The 19,769-nt window shown below is 37.3% G+C and overlaps 1 protein-coding gene across 4 annotated transcripts in view; it reads right to left on the bottom strand.

Annotated features, from left to right (window-relative positions):
• The window catches only part of LOC122572498 (lachesin-like), a 257,082-nt gene that overhangs the window by 138,869 nt on the left and 98,444 nt on the right, over positions 1–19,769 (bottom strand). The gene's annotated exons all lie outside the window — the stretch shown is intronic.

Genomic DNA, 19,769 nt, shown 5'->3' with positions numbered 1-19,769 from the left:
TGATAAGCTTGAAGAATCTTGTAACGTTACACACTGACTTCGTTATTTCGGAGAAGATAGAAATGATGAGAAAGAAGAAAATATATTCACAGGTGCTATGTATGTGCTAACATTATACTTTTATGTTATTGAATTACACGTTATACATGTAATCCAATACGTTAACCAAGAAAATGGAGCATTATACCTATCGTATCATATCGTTGTACATATCGAAATAAAATTTCCAAATGTTAATATTTCGTAAACATCGTAAATGCAGCGGCAACGTTATTATACGCGATAATGTTGGTCGGTTTATATTTGATAAACATCGCGGTGTACTCGAATTAATACCGATTCATGCTTTCCTTAAAGGTAAAGTTTCTAGTTTCAGCATATAAGCTAAGCTTTAGCAAACTTCGGTTTCGTCGGTCGGAAATCAAATTCGAAATTTTTATTCGAATTGCTATGTCAAAATTCCAGGATTCAATTCGAATAGTCACTGAACCTCTTATCGAGCTCATTCACAACAATTAGCTACTTTAGAGATTATTGATTCTCTACTCGATATCAAAGGGTTTTTACCAAATGGAAATTCAGCACGATCCAAAGCAACGACGTAACGAGAATAATTACTATTCTAAGAACAGTAGCTATTAAACTGGTCACATTAGAGCGATTTGTCCTATTTACGATTACTACACATAGTAAAATAGAAAAAGATAAATATGACGTAAATTTTAATTAGTTTCACTCGATAAAATATGCGACCGATAAAGATGCAGTGTTTGACATAGCACGTAATAATGCAATTGAAAACGGCAACAACGGTAAAAGATTGAAAACAGATAAATACGAAAGAACATGGCGGAAATATGCAATTTAATAACAGTACAAAAAGTTTCAATAAGGAAAATGGTAACGACAAGGGTAAAAAGAACAATTTCATTGAAAGAGTGGAATCAGAGCAGACGAAGACAAGGAAGATTCTGAAAGAAATTAAGAAAAGAAAAAGCAAGTAGACGAAATATTGAAGGGAAAAAGATTACACGAAAGAGATCTACGAGGAAGAAATGGGATTACGGAAGAAGTTGGTCTTGAAAACATAAGAAGGAACTCCTACGCCTTGAACGTCAAAAAATGAAAATGAAAAAGAAAATATTCCGGAGAAAATGAGCGAAATGAACAAAGTTAGATGTACAGCAAGGGTATGGAATTAATAACTGGAATAAACTAGTAGAACACAAAAGTGTAACACAACAATGTGCGCGGAAGAGGTCGGAATTCCGGAAGAAGTACTGTACTCGCAGAGAGAGGACAGAAAGCAACAAATGCAAAAGAAGAATCGTGAGTAAAGGTCAAGCTCTACGGAGAGAAAAGAGATTCGAAAAACGACAAAAGCAAACATCCAGCCAGAGTTGGAGAGTGAAAGAAGAAATTAAAAAAGGATACAAAGAGGAAAGCGAGGAAGGGAAAGAAGAATCGGCTATAAATGCAGGAGACGATGTTTTTCAAGGAAAAGAGAGAAGGGGGTCGTCTTTCGTCTCCGTCTCCGGTGGGTTAGTTGTGGTGTATGTTTCTCTAGTCAGAGCACGCGCAACGTAATTGTGAGGGTGGTGAAGGGTGTGCAGGACCGAAAGGCTGGTAACACAGCTGCCGTGAAATGGTCAAAGAGAGAAGAGAGCAGAAGGAAGAAAGGAGAGTCGAGAAGGTTTACAAAGGTGGGGAAGGAGAGTTGGAAATCCGAGGTCGTTCGACAGAGGACGAGAGAAGCTGTCCTAAACGAGACTGGGGGGATGAAGGAAGGGCTCATTACACCACTCTAGTACTCACATGGCATACGAGATCAATGAAATCATGTGCCGATCATCAAAGTAACAGAAGTATCACGTGAAAAGATAAACACGGCAAGCAATTAAACGAGCTTCTCCGCGTTCGATCCTTAAAAAGTAAGAATCCTGAATACCATTAAATGAATATTTCTATGTAAAAAAAATAGAAGGTTCAAAGGAATGAACGTTTCGAGAATTTAAGCTTAACGGAGTAATCGCCAAAGCGTTCGTTTTTGTCGACCAATTGAACATTGTATTCCTTTTTGCAGTGTACATGTGTTGCGAAGAAGCAATACTTGCCCGTGAATGGGATTTAATCCCTCAACGAATTTAAGTTCGTAAAGGCTTGAAATTAAAATTACGGAATTATTGTTTAAAGAGGTGAACGAAAAGATATATAGCACACTTGGCCAATTGCAAATGTGGCAGTACTATTCGTTAGATAACAATTCATAAGACAGTGTTTTCATCGAAAATTTCGCGACATTTAAAATTACATTTACTTGTATTTATTTAATGATAAAATCGTTTGAAACTGCACATGTTCTATTAAAACGATAGCATTTTGTGAAATGAGTAGGATAATATGCAATTAGCTAAAAATCGTAAAAAAATACACATATAACATCGTAAATCTGTCATATCGATTTATGCAAAATTTTGTCATACATATCAACTCGTTATACGAATATTCAGACGGAACACAATTACCACAATTTAATTTTTAATTGATGCCATTTCACAGTTTCGTTATGAAAACAATTTATGAGCCTCTTTGAATATTTCTAAAAAAAAATGGAATCTTTTTAAAGAACGTATAGCAAATAGTTCTACAAAGAACTGGTATGTCATTAAAAATTATTCGTACCGTGTGATCGATGCTAGTTATAGAAAAATTAGCAACCTACGCGTTCTACCCAATTCACATTTATAATAATCACGTAATTACAAAATTCTCTTCAATAAATATTATTCGTTTCATCAACGAAAACAGCGTATCACCCGAGATACTACGATCAACACAAACATAGAAAGAAGACTAAAAAGGAAACACCCAGCAGATCTCACAAAGGATATAACCTAACAAACACGAAGATGGTACCCCGCTGGGGGTAACCATTCACATGCTATGTATATTTAAGTTATAATATTTTACCAAATGTCCCAATGGACAAATTGTAAAATTACAATAAATAATGTTTAAAAAAAAACCCGAGATACTCGGCAATCGTTTCTCGTTTCTCGGCAATCATCGACAGAACGAAATCTTACCTGCGGTTATTTTTTTAATCAATACACCTCTTCCCAACTTCGGAATGAAAAAATCGGAAGAAGAAAGGAAGGCAAAATGCGAAGAAACGAAAAGAAGAGAAGAACTAAAATACGAAAGTCGTGACTCAACGGAGGGCAAGAAACAAGAGGAAACTTGGCGGATATTGAAGAAGATCGTAGTCTCGATGGTTGTTCGGGCGTCACACGGCAAAAACCGTGAAATCGGGAATCAGTCTCAACTTTGGTCAGCCATTGCAAAAGAAAGGGGGCGAACTTTCGAGCGCGAGTTTCCCTTAATTCTGGCTTCAAGTTGCCGGACCTACGTGACGAGATATTCCAGTATGTTCTTAGTACGTGTTCCTGGAAGGGACGCCAATTCCCCGCGCCGTCAACCCTCTGTCCTTCCAGAGACAGATGAAAAACGAGCGTCTGAGAGAGGCTGTCGCGTGCTTGACCCATCCGAACAAGTAAGCCCCCGGATGGCGAATGGAATAGTTGACTATACGTGGAATAACTTATAGCATATCGTTGCTCTTCGCAGACACGGAATCTACATACGTACGCGTCAAGAGAACGTTACATACATTCTTGTCCAAAGGTACGAGGAATCGAGAATCCTGAAGAATAACGATACGCGATCGTTTATCTGGTTCGCTAGTGCAGCGATCACATCATGATCCTCCTTCTTTTTCGTTCTTAAATTTTTGCAGTAGATGAGTTCGATGGGGAACTGTTGTAAAGTAATGTAAATCATATTTAAATATAATAATTAAAAATGATCAAGAGAATGTAAAATAGTGAATACATACAAGACAGTATCCGTCTCCCCTCCCCCCTCTCTCTCTCTTTTTATGTATGAAGAGAATAATTTATTGTACGAGAATGTTACCTTAGAAATCTTTGTTCGAAAACGAACAATACAAAATGATTTTCTATAGTAAAATACTCTTCTACATCGAAAATTTAACTCTGATACGTTCAAATCACGCTAAAAGAACAGCAATATCATCAGACAAGCATAAGGCGCATATAGTCTTTCTAATGAGTAAAGAAACTTCCCTGCGCGCTAAATAGAAGATTCTCTTGAAGCAACGATATTCCTTGTCTTGTCTTGAAAAGGGGCGGAACAATCGCGATTAAGTTTCCCAAGGATAAACCGCACCGTGGCGAATTTTCTTGCGTCTCGAGGAGAGTCGTTGCACTCCCACTAAACTAACTCGTAGCGATACTCTAAGAGCCGGCCGAGTTCCCGTCAAATTTGAATTCACGTACCACCCGGAAGGAAACTAGTTCATTGGGTGGAGTACTAAGGCGGAAGTCAGTCCGGAGAATAACAAAATGAAGTCGAATGTACGTGGAATAATACGTTTTCGGGTGATACGCGCGTATAATACTTTTCGCTTCTTGAAAGATGTGTCTTTAGTCACCTTTCCCCCACTCTCCCATGTTACGTGTATAATCATATCAGATCATCCTATAAATAATGAGCCTTTTTGATGCTATATGAAAATAAATAATTAAGATGCATTATGAATAAGGTAGCAGGTTAACTTGAAAAAGTAAAAGAGCTAAAGTACTTTTTCCGTTGGCAATCATTCCTTTAACAATCTAGAAAAGATCTATCAATTTACTCTAAACGTCTTAGTCTACATATCTTATGCAGCAACATTCTGTAGAAACGTGTAACTATAATATATTCTATGGAAGAACGTAAAGCCCAATGTTTTCAGCGGCCTTTTTCAAGTCTTTTTCTAGGAGAGAGGAGACAACAAACGGGACAGACAGGTTACAACGAGCCAGCTGTACAGCAACGCGAGAAGCAAAGCTGGCGAGGCGTTGAGGTATTTATATTGGCTTCTCCAGGCCTGACAGTGATCTACTGGGAATTCGACCCCCTGTCCTTCTCTGTCCTTTTGTCTCCACCGCTTTTCCAGCGAGCATCGACGCCTCCCTGTTCCACGAGCGTTGTACATGCCCGCGTCGAACTAATAAAAGCTTCGTTGATCCTAGGTGGTGGATAGCTGGAAAGGGGAGGGCAACTCGGACCGGGGATGCTTCCAAAGAGACGAAAACAAACGGAAGTGATGAGTCGAGTGGGACGAAAGTGAAGACAGGCTATTAAGCGATACCGGAAGGGCATGTAAATTGATCGAAAGAGCGCGGGAAACGAGAGTTGATTGTAAGCTTTCTCTGCATTTGTAGAATCGTAGCGTAGGTGCAGTGATGTACGATACAATGTGCTTCCTTCGTCTCCTCGGTTTAAATTGGATTCTTTCGAGTGTCTTTGCTCGTTCGAGTGCTCGGTATTGGAAGGTTATTTTTCTTGGCTGTGAAATTTAATGTTCGAGGCATGTATCGAGAAGCCTTAGAGATTACTTTAGAAGTAATGTCTAAAAAGGGTTCGATAAATACGAAACATAGGTATCTTTGTATTAACTGTATTTTCATATTTCAACTGTATTGTATTTTGCCTTAAAAAAAATTCTTGACATCATCAAAAGTAATCAATTTAACATGGAACACCTCTGTAATAACCAACCATTTAAAATATGATAACTTTATAATAAATAGTTGTAAAAATATATTTTCAATGTTGGTATAAACTAGAAGCTTCCTTTTTCAAAGTGCTTTGTATTTTATGTTAATAAGACGATCGGTTCACAAGATATCGTCGTTTGAAGCAAAGCATAATTTTGATTATTTTATTGTCTCCGTATTTCTCACACAGTCAAATATTTCGCTTGCACGATTTCACTGATCTATCCCAAGCATATGGTGGTTGCGACAGTATAACAGTGTCCATTTAAATTCATTTGAGGCGTGGGACGTGTAGGGTGCCAAAGAAATACTCGGCGTTTTATTTAACAGTTCGTTTATTAATTCGATATCCCCACTACGCACGTGTTCATTAGTCAATGCTCCATTAGGTCTGTCAGTACTTACGCTTTGTCGTGGCCCCGCTTATGTTTTGTCGGTCTTTCATAAACAGTCTTCCAGTGATGCTATACTATGTACCGACGAAACCGTTGGAAAAAGAGTCTTATTTGTCAGAAATCAATAGAGATATAGATTTTAAACAAAGTGCGTTTTCAACGGCTCATGTTTTTTTAAATCACAAGTAGCTTAAGCTGTAAAATTGTGCAATTTCTTACTGTAAATTACATTCGTACAATAAAACAAGTTCTCGACAGCTTTTCATAAAAATGTATCAGTGATGATAATTAAGCTTTAAATGGCTGAAAATAAATCTGCGAACAAACTTTACATCGAATTCAAGGGTTACGAATAGCCTAAGTCTTCTGTGATTAATGAAGATCGCTAGGAAATCTCGACTAATTGTGATCAATACACATGACCGTAGACAAATTGAGATTTAGATTCTACGTTCGCTTTTACAAATCCAATTTTCATCAGCGAAGGTATGCGTAAATTTAAAAGTAAAATTTAACAAAGCAATGTAATTGCTACGGATATCTCGATTTCGACTACTGCCTCCCATAACAAAACTTTCATTTATTTAATTGAAAGGCTAACTTAAGAAATATCAAATTTATTATTTCTGTTCATGCATTTTATCTTTTCTTTCACTTCACACAACTTTCCACAAAACCCTTAACCACCACTGTCCATCACTTTAATTTTATCAATCGTTCGTAACGTAACACAAATAAAAATATCACAATTATCCAAGTCTCATCCACCGTTATCCTGAGACGTCAAGCTACTTAGTTGATAATGTCGAATCGCGTCTAATGAAGAATCGCGAAATGCCGTCTTCATTGTCCGATTCTTCTAGCTAACTTTCGATATTTTCCACGAATTGACCCTGACTGGAGTACTGGAAGCGAGCTATGCACAGCGGTTATCCACAGCGAGGAAACTCCATAGCAATTGTATTTACCGCGTGTTTTCGTTCGTTCTCACGAAGCAACCCAGATTCATTTAATTTCAGAACGCTCCGCTTAAAACGAGCGTGCACAGGCGCGCGTACGTACGTACGTAGGTATATAGGTACGGTGGCTGCGTGAAATGGTTTCAGAGGGGGATGGTTGCGAGCGGATGCCCGACGGCTATAGCGGCGCGAGGAATAGTCGACCATAAAAATGTCCGATGGAAACGCAATTAAAAAATTACTGGCGCGCGTATATATCTGGCAGCACGCCGTGCTGCGCTTGTTTTTCGCCCACCGCGGATCGTCGGTATTAGCGAGCCTTGTCTCTCGTTCATCCGCCCACGTCATCGAGCAATTTTGTCTGGGTTTGTTTATTTCTTTACCCTTTTCTCTCTTTCCCTGCCATTTTTTTAATCGTCGTTCCAATGGATTCTTTTGATCTGTTTTAAATCTATCTGTTTTAACTGCTACGATCAAATGTAGGTAAATATGTAGGTTAATTCTTTGGTAAAGTTGAAATCGAAATTCTATTACGCAATTAGTAACATTTGTATTCGATATACACCTTTCCCGAAAGGGTATTAACGATAATAAAATATTTATTCAGTTGGAAAAGATATGCTATTTTAGCTAGGAATGAAACAAACTATAATCTACTAGTCTGTTGAATTCATTAAAAAAAATAAAATATCGCTTATCGAACAAATCACTTTCCTAAAAGAAATGTACCATTATTTTTATAGGCTGGTTATCCTCGTAACCATTTCTTTTAATAGCATAATCAAATCAAATCCACCAAACTCAAAGATGTTGGCACATTCAAAAGCGCAAAAGCTCGTCGCGGAAACCGCAATTCAGTCCAGCCAATTTCTTCGACGCGTCGCGTCGCGCCGAATCAATAATAATCCGAATGCAGGGAATTCCATGAATACTAACAGGACTCCGGTTACCCATCATCCCTACCTGTCCCTGCTCTCTCGTTTCTCATTTTTCATTCCCATTAGTCTTCATTCGGTCCACTTAGTCTCGGCGATCGGTTTCGCCTTCTCGACGACGAAATGCGACGCTCGTTATTCCCTTGAATAAAAATGACGTCGAAAAAAAGAAAAACAGGAAAAAGACCAGCTAGAGAGAAACAAAGATTGTTCGTGATTCGAGCTGATAAAGTTCGTGTGATCAACGAAGGAAACGACACGGAACGTACACCAAATTGGTTAAAATAATCGAGAAACGCGGTAGATGCATCCAAAGAAATAAATTTATTTTTATAGATTAAGGTTTCAAATAAAATAATCATTCTTAATAATACCGATAATTTTGTAACAATTTTTGTTTTAAATATCATGCTACTTGATATTATTTTATATTCTGATATATCGTCATCAATTACCTTCATTGCAGTAAATATATATCTGTAAAACACGAGTGAAGGTTGAATATTTAAAAATCAAGTAATTTAATTCAGATAATCGTAGTCATTTATGATTCAACGATATAGTTGAATACAATTGAGGCTTAGAATGGTACAGTAGAGTTGAAAAGATCTGTAATATGATCGACGATTTTTGTACGCCACTGTACAACGAATTGACGTGAGGCAGGGAAGGGACGAAAGTAAATCGGGGATTAAAATTGATGAACGAGTCGTCGACGTGCAATTTAAGCGTAGAATAGATCGATCGACTTGTACCAGAGGAGAGTGAATTAATTAATTGTTATCTGGTCATTATTTCAACCTGTTCGAGTTGTACTCGTATATTACTGAAGATAGCTACGAGATAGATAATTCAGTACATATGATATCGAAATACATTGTTTATTAATGAGTATGTATCCATTGTGAGTCTGATAACGTATAATATACTATACGAAATTTTGGCTTGCTCTTAACGTTCAATAATCACAATGTTTAATGTCGTGATATCAGCATTAATGCATGGAACGTAATTAAATAATTGATTCGATGATTTCCCCTTTAATATAGCAATACCAAAGAACTGCTTATAATACCAGTTGAATGTTTATCACTTCAAATCATTCGGTTTAATCTCTTCACCAACGAAGAGCCACAATTCCGAATTTTCTTCCTATGACGAGTTGCGTAACAATTTACAGCAAATGCGCAGCCGATAAATCAACAGTCATAAATACAATCGCACCAAGGCATGTCAGCTTCTTCACCGATGCTGATCCACGAGAATCTTTGCCTCTCGAGGCAGCCCGAGCGGCCGATCGTATCGCTTTATCGCCATGCATCGCACCCTTCCAACCTCAACCCTTTGGCAGTTACCCTCGTTTGGTATTTTTATTTCGACTTGGCCGAGCTCCTTGACGAAACTCAAGAGACCGCATCGAGGTTACCGAAAGGGGAAGAGTCGAGGAAGTAGGAACAGAGAGCGGGAGTGAAAAGGCAACAGCAGCTGGAGTTCGGAATTCTGGTAGATAGGTTGGAACGGGGGTTGTTCGAGTAGCAGGATGTCGCGTGCAACTTTACCAATATCCAACACGTTGCCACGAGCGCAAGTGTGTGCTGAATGTCACGTTACTATAGACACGTATGTGTGCGGGTGTGTATATCTAGAGTGTGACATGTAAAGGCGACAGAGTGGTCAATGAATTTACATGACGGAACCGATCAATGTGTTGCTTTAATAATAACATAAAACTGGAATTGGATCTTTAGTGAATTAAACTCGGTGTGACGGACGGGCGGCTTGCTTTTTTCGAATGATGTAAGTTTTAATGAATGAGAGATAAAGGTTGAGTGGTCGAAGGATTTTGTCGAAGAAAAGAGGTGTAATACATTCATCCATAATGTTCCATCTGGAACATCAAAAGAACGACGTCCTTGTCGATGAAGCTTATAACATGTTCGTGGTAAAGGCTATTTTTTAGTTGGAGTCTTAAACTATTAAATTATTAATACTCTTTAAAGTTGTAATTTATTCCGCGCTCAATGGGTAGCAACGTGTTATAAACTCAGTATTTTCGAAGGGTAATTTAGAAGCATATTGTAATGGTATAAGTTATCGAAGTTACTAACCTTCCCAAAAAAACCAAACACCTTGCGTCAATTCAGGTGTCACGCCAACATTACTAGGAAAAGGCGTGTCAAGGATATATGGAAGGGCAGTTGTGACAATCAGGATGCCGTTCATCGGAAAATTAATTTTGACAACAACCAATCAGCGTGCGTCCTGAACAAACCAGAGAGAACTTAGACAGTTCGAGCGGACTAGACATTCTTCTAACATTTTTCAAGAATCAAGTACTTTCTAACATTCAACTAATTCAGACATTTTCGCATGACATTCAGACAACGTTCGAACATGTCAGGTATCCTTCAACTCTAGTACGAGCAACGCATATATACAAGAAGATACATACATATACTGTGGTATATTCGTTTTCATACGTTTCTATTAAAGTTCAAGCTTTCCTTGTTATTATTGAAGTAACAAGTATGTCCACTTCAGTTCTACCCTACACATTCGTGTATCGTGGCTGATAACCGCAGTTGTTCAGCGCGCAACGTTCGTGTCAAAGTCAAGGAATTGTTGGAGATAGACACGTCCATACACATAAGAATAGAAAGGCTAAGAATCGTACGAAACGTTAATAAAGATAGGAAATAATTAATAAGAAGAAGATAAACGCAGTGTGGTATTGTACAAATTAATGTATGAGGGATGTTTCTAACATTATAAACATTTTAAAAAACTTCGATAAACTGCGGTAAACTAATAGGCGAAAAAGGGTTATGTCGGACAAGCGTGTCAATAGTTGGGAGAAACTCCTAGATGATCAAAGGAAGCCCTTAATGGATTGAGTAAATTGGGTATACGGAGAAAAATTAATCATACTGATAGATTGCCATACATATTTTCTTCCCTCGATGTAAAGAGAAATTTAAAAAATACAAAAGCGTATTTATGATTAAAATGGAAAATGTGACAAAATATTCAATATGAAAAAGCGTCCACTTAAATGAAAATTTCCATTCCAATTTTTGTGACGCGAAAATATACATGAGATTCCAAGTTTAAACATATAATAATATGTAAACGAAATCATACGTTAATACTGGATCTCTGCATCATGCTAAAAAATATTGCCATTTAATCCACCACAAATTGTGTGCATATAACAGCGGTTTATAGTTTATGGCGACAACCACGTGCTGCACATATACGTATATACATTCCACACTTAATTGCGGACATGTTCATAAGATTTTGTAAAAACTTCCATCATCGTACCTCAAAAAAAAATTTCAATTTACACGAAATCCTTTCTCTAAAATTCATTCAGCTTACTACATAATAGAAAAGCAAAGATATAGTTTATTAAAGTAACATATCCTGGATTTCTTGTAAAAATGCAAAAGACGAAACCCTCTATCTATGTATGATCTCGTAATATTTGTTTTTCGATGACAAGAAAACGAGCTTTTGTAAATCGATATCTGTTTGCTACTACTGCAGGGATGCAATTAAATCGTATCCCTGATTAGAAATTCTGCGCTGCGATTTTATAGGTAAGTTACCCGTGGTAACATACGTCCACCGTCTCTGTATCAAGTACCTTGCTCTTGTCCAAGTGGTCGATAAATTTACACAACCCAGACGAGATATCTCCGAAGCACGGGTAACGGTGTGTGTGGTTTTCATGCCGTGATAGCGATCGAAGGAAATACGTTTTCGTAGAATCGAATATTTGTCGTGTAAGATAGATACGAATTTGCGTACAGGATATTCAATAAAATGAAAAAGTATACGTCGAAGCCGATGATATCGATAGCTAGCCGTCCGCTGTTCCCGCCAAAGAAAAATTTCTTATCTGCCGGAAACATCCATGAACCATCGAACGTAAAAATCTGTTGAAACACGGAATTCAGAGGCTGTGTATACCTAGGTAGAACCGAAATATTGATCTTGCAAAAATATTCTCATTTAAGAATATGATCTCCCATGCAAAAGCGAAACGCACTACAAGGAAGGTAAGCACTGAACCTCAATAAAACCGATAATGAAAGTCCTTACCAAGCAAAGAAATCAACAAAAATTAACATAAGAAATGCTCAAAGGTAGGATAGCTCGGTTTACTTTGGAGATTAAGCGTTTCGAGCCAGCAAAATGTAACGCACAACAATTCTGAAATATCTCTCCTCGACAAGTCTCGGAAAATGGTAAAATCCGGATGTTCAGGCGCAGATTTCGCGTTAACATGCCAGGAATTCGTCGGAATATTACCGGTTGGAGTCCGAACAGGAAAAGGGAAATAGCCACGGGAAGAACGAAAAGTTATGGGATTGCGAGATAGGCAGGACGAGCACGAAGTAAACAGGACAAAGGTGATTCCTTGGTTGGTGTGTCGCCTGCAACTTTTCCAATATCCATCAGTGAAAATACGACGCGTGTACATTTGCGACCCTGTTCGACGAGACAAGCATGAAACGTCTGCGGGATGCTTCATTAACGCTAACATATTGCTTCCGATTCGATGCGACCATTCACGGGTTCGAACTTTCCCGCTCGTGAATCGGAGCAATTTATTCTTCCGCCTGGATAACTCTGAAAGAAATATGACCGTAGGCTACCGTAGAGTTTCCGTAAACACTGTTTTACAATTAATTATACAGATACAATTGGACGATCGCGTTAATTATCGAACGGTAGACGCAATTCACCGAAACGATTTACAAAAGACTCGTTAATTTTACTTCGTATCTGAATAATACTTTGTTGACTATGTTATTGGTAAATGAGCGGAAAACGGAAGCTGGAATATTTAATAATTCTCACTAATTGAAATAACGTTGAACAATGATAAATACACTGCGGATACTTACGAAAATTCATATTTTTATAAATATATACTTTTATGAAATGGGATTCTCTAAATATTATGGCAAATATTATGATATTTTGTATATTGTGACATACTACGTATGTCATACTCTGCGTTTTTGCGTATTTCCATTTCCCATAAATGCATAAACATCCGCAGTTTAATAATAATATTGAAAAGCAATTTGGAACTAACTTAAACAACTCATAGTTATGCACAGACGCGCAAACGTGTATTAAAACGCTATTTCACTGACAATTTTCTAAGAATAATTTAATTTCTGAATAAAAAAGAAGTTAACGCAGCACGTTATAAAGAATACGAAACAAAAGGTGAACATATAATAAAATAATCGCGTGATTTAGTACTGTGATGTACCTAATACGCGTTAAAATTTCGAGAACAGTATCAAACGAGACGGTAAAAGAAATTGAATGATATCATTGTCGGATTATTCGATTTAAGGAGCGCGAGTTATTCGGAAAATGATCGTCTTAGCAATTGAGGCTGTATTCATAGGTTTCAAGGACTAGCAGCACGTTCGCGGAAGAACGATTAAATGGCAAATAAATAGCGCTCATCATGCATTTAATGGTTTTTATGCCTCACGATCATATTCGTTCGGCGATCCATGTGTTGGGAATGGCGTATACTCGCTCGGAATACGCGATATGAATATTTAGAGAGGCTGTATCTACGATTATACGGTATATACACGCGATCCCCATATTTGCGAAATCCGTATATCCCGACGACTTTTGTTCATCGTTATTTTCAATAAACGAAATCGCTGGGATTACCTAATAACAAGCTTTATTCTCCATAGAATAATCTATTCGTCACGCTGAAATATTTTTATATCGTGATACCACTGTAGTCGCCATGATATATAGTTTCTATCTTTGTTAATACAATTTAACGTAATTTAGATATAGTGACAAAATAAACAAATATTGTAAAAGGTTAACACTGCGTGAAAATTGGAAAATCTAATATTTTGTTCCCACCATTTATAACTTGTCAACCGTTTATTCGCGTGACTACCAATTACTAAACATACATATTCCAAAGTTATTTTGTAAAGAATTGTATTTTTCTGAATAATAAAATAAATTCCTATTATTCGTGTACTGATAATGATTGTAACTTGTTGCTCGTAAAATTTTATCAATAACATTGTTTCGATTGTGTAAGGGATCTAATCGTTAATTAATTGCAAACTAATTTTTCTGCCACACGGGAATTCCAAAGTCTTTTTTATTTTTCTTTCGATACTTGTTTCCCTTCCTTATATTCGTCCCTAACTTTGGGAACATCTGCACTCCATCCCTCGCTACCTGGCAGCCAACGGTCAACCTACAGTCTTCCCGATCCTCGATAGACCCAAGGACCCACCATAAAACGTTAACTTTTAACTTCATTGTTTCCACACATGTTTGCCAGTAAAATTGCTTGTCTTGAAGAATTTGCTAATCCTATAAGTGTTTTCGGTTTATGTCTGGGTCTTGGAAAAGTCCTTGGGTTTATTAGGCGTTCTTAAAAATCACGGAGGAAGCGGACCGCTTTCCTCCGAGATACCATAAGAGCAAATCATCTAGTCTCTATCATCTCGAGTCGAAGGATAGGCAGTCTATATCATCTCGTGCCAAAGGACAGTTCAAGAAACCTCAAGAAATCAACAAGTCGAATACAGTCAGTCAACAAAATACATCATCATACGCAACGTCACGAAAAGAGTCGCAGGTCGTACTCACTCGTCGTTGTCCGTTCAAACATTCATTCTTGTATAACACCGAAGTTGTTGGATCGCTTAAATATATAATAACCTGTTAATCGCAGCGTTATATTCAATTAACCACCTTTATTATCCCACAAAAAATAAGGGATCGAACGATTCGTGGCGTCGATTAGTCAATCGTAACGGAAATTTACGACTCCCGTTGGCGCGCTTCTTCGAGATCGCGTCTGCCCGCGAACGTGCGAAAGTTCAATGTTCGAGGAGACAAAAAAACAAAAGCAAGAAGCTGAAAAACAAGATAGACTAGTGTATTCCATAGAATAGTCGTAACTCTCATCTTAGGGACCGTATGTACTTTTTACACGAACGTGAGCGAGGACAAACAACGTAATTGGAGCGAAAACGAAATGTTTTCGTTTTGTGTACCAACATATATCGTAGAAACTTTAGACTGAAGATATTTTAAAGCTGATTAAAGTTGTTATTCATAACGTGGTAACGTATTAATGAGGATTTGTTCAAACGTTTTGTACTTGATCATCGATTCTTCGAAATAATAAATTTTCATTGAACTTCGGAAAGGTATCCGAGTGATCGTGAACCGTTTAATTTGCCCGGAATAAAATTGAACCCACAATTTCAATTTCTGTTAACTTTTAAATGGCAAAATAATTTTTCAAATTTGTTGTTTGCCTTTTCTAACCGTAGCAATGCATTCATGTAAACAATTGATGACAATTAATAGCGATTGAAAATGGAAAAAATTAGAATTGATTGACGCTGAACAGGCTTTTCACAGTGTTCGCTTTTTTATGTGGCACGTTATAAAATTGTACAATGAAATTCTACAACTTCGTGATTTTAAAAAGCGCAAGCAATGACCATTATACTTCAATATTTTCTAACTTATTTCGGAACACATCATATTTATACGATCAATTAAAATTTGTTAATATCAATTCGGATTTTCTGATTGATATTTTTCGACATCCTTTACGTTATAATAATTCACGGCTGCCTAATTACTAATTGTATCGATCTTTACGTTAAATTTAACGCACTTCACCTGAACAGAACAACTAGTTCAATCTAAAGCAATTAATTCTATTCTCGCAATGCATTGCTACCCAACCCATTGCAAAGCATTTGCAACACACGTCACACGTTTACTTTTCCACAGTGTCGAAACTTCGGACGTTATTCCGAGGAAACGAAGCAACCAGTCTTGCATCTAGCACAATTACAACATAGATTTACGTCACGCACGTAACTCCTTTATAGGGCACAACGCTTATTTCGTTGCGCGAACAACCATCCACATAAATTAGAAGTAATTACAGCTCGAACTTTTAGGTACTATCGCCAAACTAGTCTTATATAAAAATCCAGCTCACGATAGTAAACATTTTCACCGACTTATGATACGTTTAATTGTACATATCTACATGATTAGACGTAGTGCATTTAACAATTGTAAGCAGCCATTCGTTTACAAGCGCTTTTACAATCGACAGTGAAATGATACGTATCTCTCCTATTTGTCTGAGCAGGTAGTAACAGATTTACATCGATTGGTAAAGTTGAACGAAAGATTTAACTCTACGTTGCTTAAGTTTTATATTTTTCGTGTGATACCGATGTATCAGATGTGGAATGCAAATTAAAAAAAAACACAAAATTGGAAACAACTTTCACAATAATGAAGATCCGATCCGAAGCAACGCTTTTTAAGAACGTGTTAAAGTGCAAAATGTTCTCTTGAACGCTTGGCGGATGCATTTGAATATTGGAAACGCTACAGAACCAAGTCTGTGAAACTGAAGTCCAATTGAGAAGCAATTTACTCTCATAATCAGATTCATACTTCGTTACACTGCACAGATAATTCGAAAGGAATTGGAAATGAATGAAAGGAGTGAATCGGTGATGAGTCCAATTGATGTGATGCGTATTTTTATTACAGACGCGAATTTGATTTTACGATTCTTTTTAGGATAGTTTTGTTTTCGAATAAAGTATATCTAGCATCAGAATTTTAAGTAAAGATTGCGAAATAAAAAGCACGTATCGACAGGGAAAAGAAACCAGGATACGTGAGCCATTTGGAAAATAACCCAATGAAGAGTATTACAAATCTTCAAGAGATCGCTACTGGAGCAATATTCGCATAAATTAATTTTTATCATTCGTAATACTTAACGATAAATCATTCTTTGAACATTTTATCGATTATTATCGATTATGAGATATAACGATATAAAGTCCATTTATTAAATTTTTTCAATAATTTGCATCATTACGCAAGGACTCAGTATTCCGTTTCGATACTAACGAATGAAATTAACTCGCGTATCGCATCCATTAATCTCGTATTACAGGAACGCTAATGTACGTGGTATATCCAAATATTCTTATTTCCTTGCGATTTCCTACGCATAATTTCACAATATCGGAACAATCTACTTTCCTTCGATTTCTTTCACCGATATTCCAACGATATCTAATTAAAACCACTCGTTAAACGATCTAAAACACCTTCCAAACCCACAAGTTCGCAAAAAATCCAACCTTCCTTATCCCGTGCAAAGCCCGTTAAATCCTCCTCGACCACGAGATTCACACCGAATACTAGTCGCCTTAAGTCTTCCAAAGGAAACGAATAGTCCAGCGACTTTAAGTTCTCGGTCCTCTATAAACGAAGGGAATTCGATAAATTCTCCGCGCGCGATTCCCAACATGGAGAAACGAGCGAGGAATGGTAACGGGGAAAAAGAAAAGAAACGAATGGAAAACGAAAGCATTATCGAACCAGAGGAACGGAGGAGGCTAGGTGTGCGGAATACGGTACTTTATCCCATCGGCATACATCCTGCGTTCCTGGACATTCTCGAATATATATGTTTCTCGTGGTTTGGTCGGAGGCACCGGCCGACTGTTTCACATTTTAACAGTGTGCATCGTGCCAAAACGTAATTTACTTCCAGCGTCGCCACGGGAAAAATTAGCAGCGCGGTCGCAGCAGAAACAGTCGATTCCGTTTCAACAGGGTAAAACCACGCACCATCCGCGAAGGAATTCGTGTAAATCTTTCCCGCTCGCTTGGCAATGTCAAAAGATCACGCTTGTTAAGGCTCTGTGATTTATCGCGTCGACGACACGAGCAAATAACGCGTTCGTGGAAAACAATGGGAGTTGTTTACGCGCATAAAATCTCCATATTTTTTATAACAATAATACAAGCTTGTTAAAAATTTGCAATGTATCGTGTCGGACGAGAAGGTTATGAAAATCAGAGAATCTGTGAGAGCATATAAAAGTTGTTTTACAATTAAATATTATATATTTCTGAACATTAGAAAATTCCCATCGAATGCAAATACATCGCATTGACATGAAATTTCCATCGCATAAAACGCAGAAATCACTACGCGAAGTAACACACGTGATCGAAATCACGAGTGCAAACGTCGAACCTTATCATTTCTTCTGATCGGTTGGTGATTCAGATAGAGGAAGCAGCCGTCGAAGAGTGTAAGGAGGAAAAAGAGAGGCAGGAAGAGGAACAGCCGGATTGACCATAGGAGGTGAGAGTGGTGAGAGACGTCAAGAGGCCACGTGAGAGGATCTGACCGCGATAGATAAAGCACGTCGGGATGGGAACAAAGTGAAAGCTAAAAGCTTACGTGTTTAGGATCGATGGCGACTCGATCGCGGTAATTTACGACGATTTCTCCATCCCCCATGCTCGATGCTTTTCTCCATCGATTATCCCTTTTTCCTACGCGGATTTCGATTACATCCAAGTACTCCGCTGGCTCGATCTTCTATGTACCAAAGTATTTTTACGTCTTTCTTCTTCGGTCGATCTTCTTCTTGCATCTAGCATCGCGTTTCGTTTATCATATCATCGTTTCCTGCAATCCGTAGATTCTTGGAATATGCTGATTCAGATTTTATGCAACTTGTAACAAAATTAGCGTAACATACAATTTTTCTTCTTTGCCGCTGATTTTTTTGTATTGGACTCGTATATGTTATTTTGTGTGTAAGATTTTATCTTCGTAATTGTAGCACTAGACAGATCATTTCAACATTTAACGAATAAAACAATTTATTAATTTCATTAAGGAATATAATTATTTGCAAATTTTTAACTTTTAGAAAGAACTTGCTTTTTCACATTGAACACATTGAAACCTTGTTATTATCAATGATCAACAATTAAGTACTTCAATTAATCACGAGAGATTCTGGTTTCCGTTCCTTCAATAGTTTCTCCAATGGTTTGATGATGGTTGTAGTTGACAGCAATTTTAACAGGTAGTCTATGTTATCATGTTGAATTAATTAATCCATTAACTCTAATTGATACCTGGCAAGCAACTAACATGACAACTTGTAACGGAAAGCACAAACGGAAACATAATTTCTATCCATGATTAATTATGGCCTTATTAAGATTACTTCGGCACTTTGTTTGAGAACTTAAAATTTTATAATACCTGACTGTTTGTGGTATATTTAATAGAAATTCTCATTGAATACAGCGCAGATTCACTAATTCTTCAATGCGACAACCAAGTATTTTTAATAATGATATTTTTAAAGCGCACAAAATACGTTGAATAAATTGAGAGTTTCAAATTACACAGAAGCTGGAGCTAAAATTTTGGTGCATTCGATATCCATATTTTATTGAGTAGAAAAATCCAAAGGAAAACAAGAATTATATTTCAACGGTTCTATTGGAAGCTTAAAACACCAGCATGATTTTTCGGGAAATATGTTGGTTATAAAATTACAAATATAAAAATCATTTTGAAAAATAATATTCACTCTGTTGTTCAAATATCATACTTTCAATAATAACATTATGTACGTTTTCCCATTTTCTGAAAATATCCCCTATTGTACACTATTGTTTGCAATAAAATCTTTTTGTAAATGAAATATTAATGATGACTTAACGTAATGACGTAGATCCGTGACAGCTTCAAAAAAAGACAAAAAGAAACTGAGACACTCATTACCAGTCTATCACGCGAATTACGGTATACGAATGGACGGCCCGGAGCCTCGAAAAATCGATACGTAGTATCTCGTTCAAAAGACACGGGGATATTACGTTCCGGAAAAAAAATCCCAGCAATACACTGGCAATCTCAATAACACGTGTCGGAGTGAACGGAAAGAAATCACGCGA

Source organism: Bombus pyrosoma, linkage group LG2, assembly GCF_014825855.1.
Source record: "Bombus pyrosoma isolate SC7728 linkage group LG2, ASM1482585v1, whole genome shotgun sequence".
In the NCBI taxonomy this organism is placed as follows: domain Eukaryota; kingdom Metazoa; phylum Arthropoda; class Insecta; order Hymenoptera; family Apidae; genus Bombus; species Bombus pyrosoma.
This window is presented reverse-complemented; position numbering and strand designations above follow the sequence as displayed.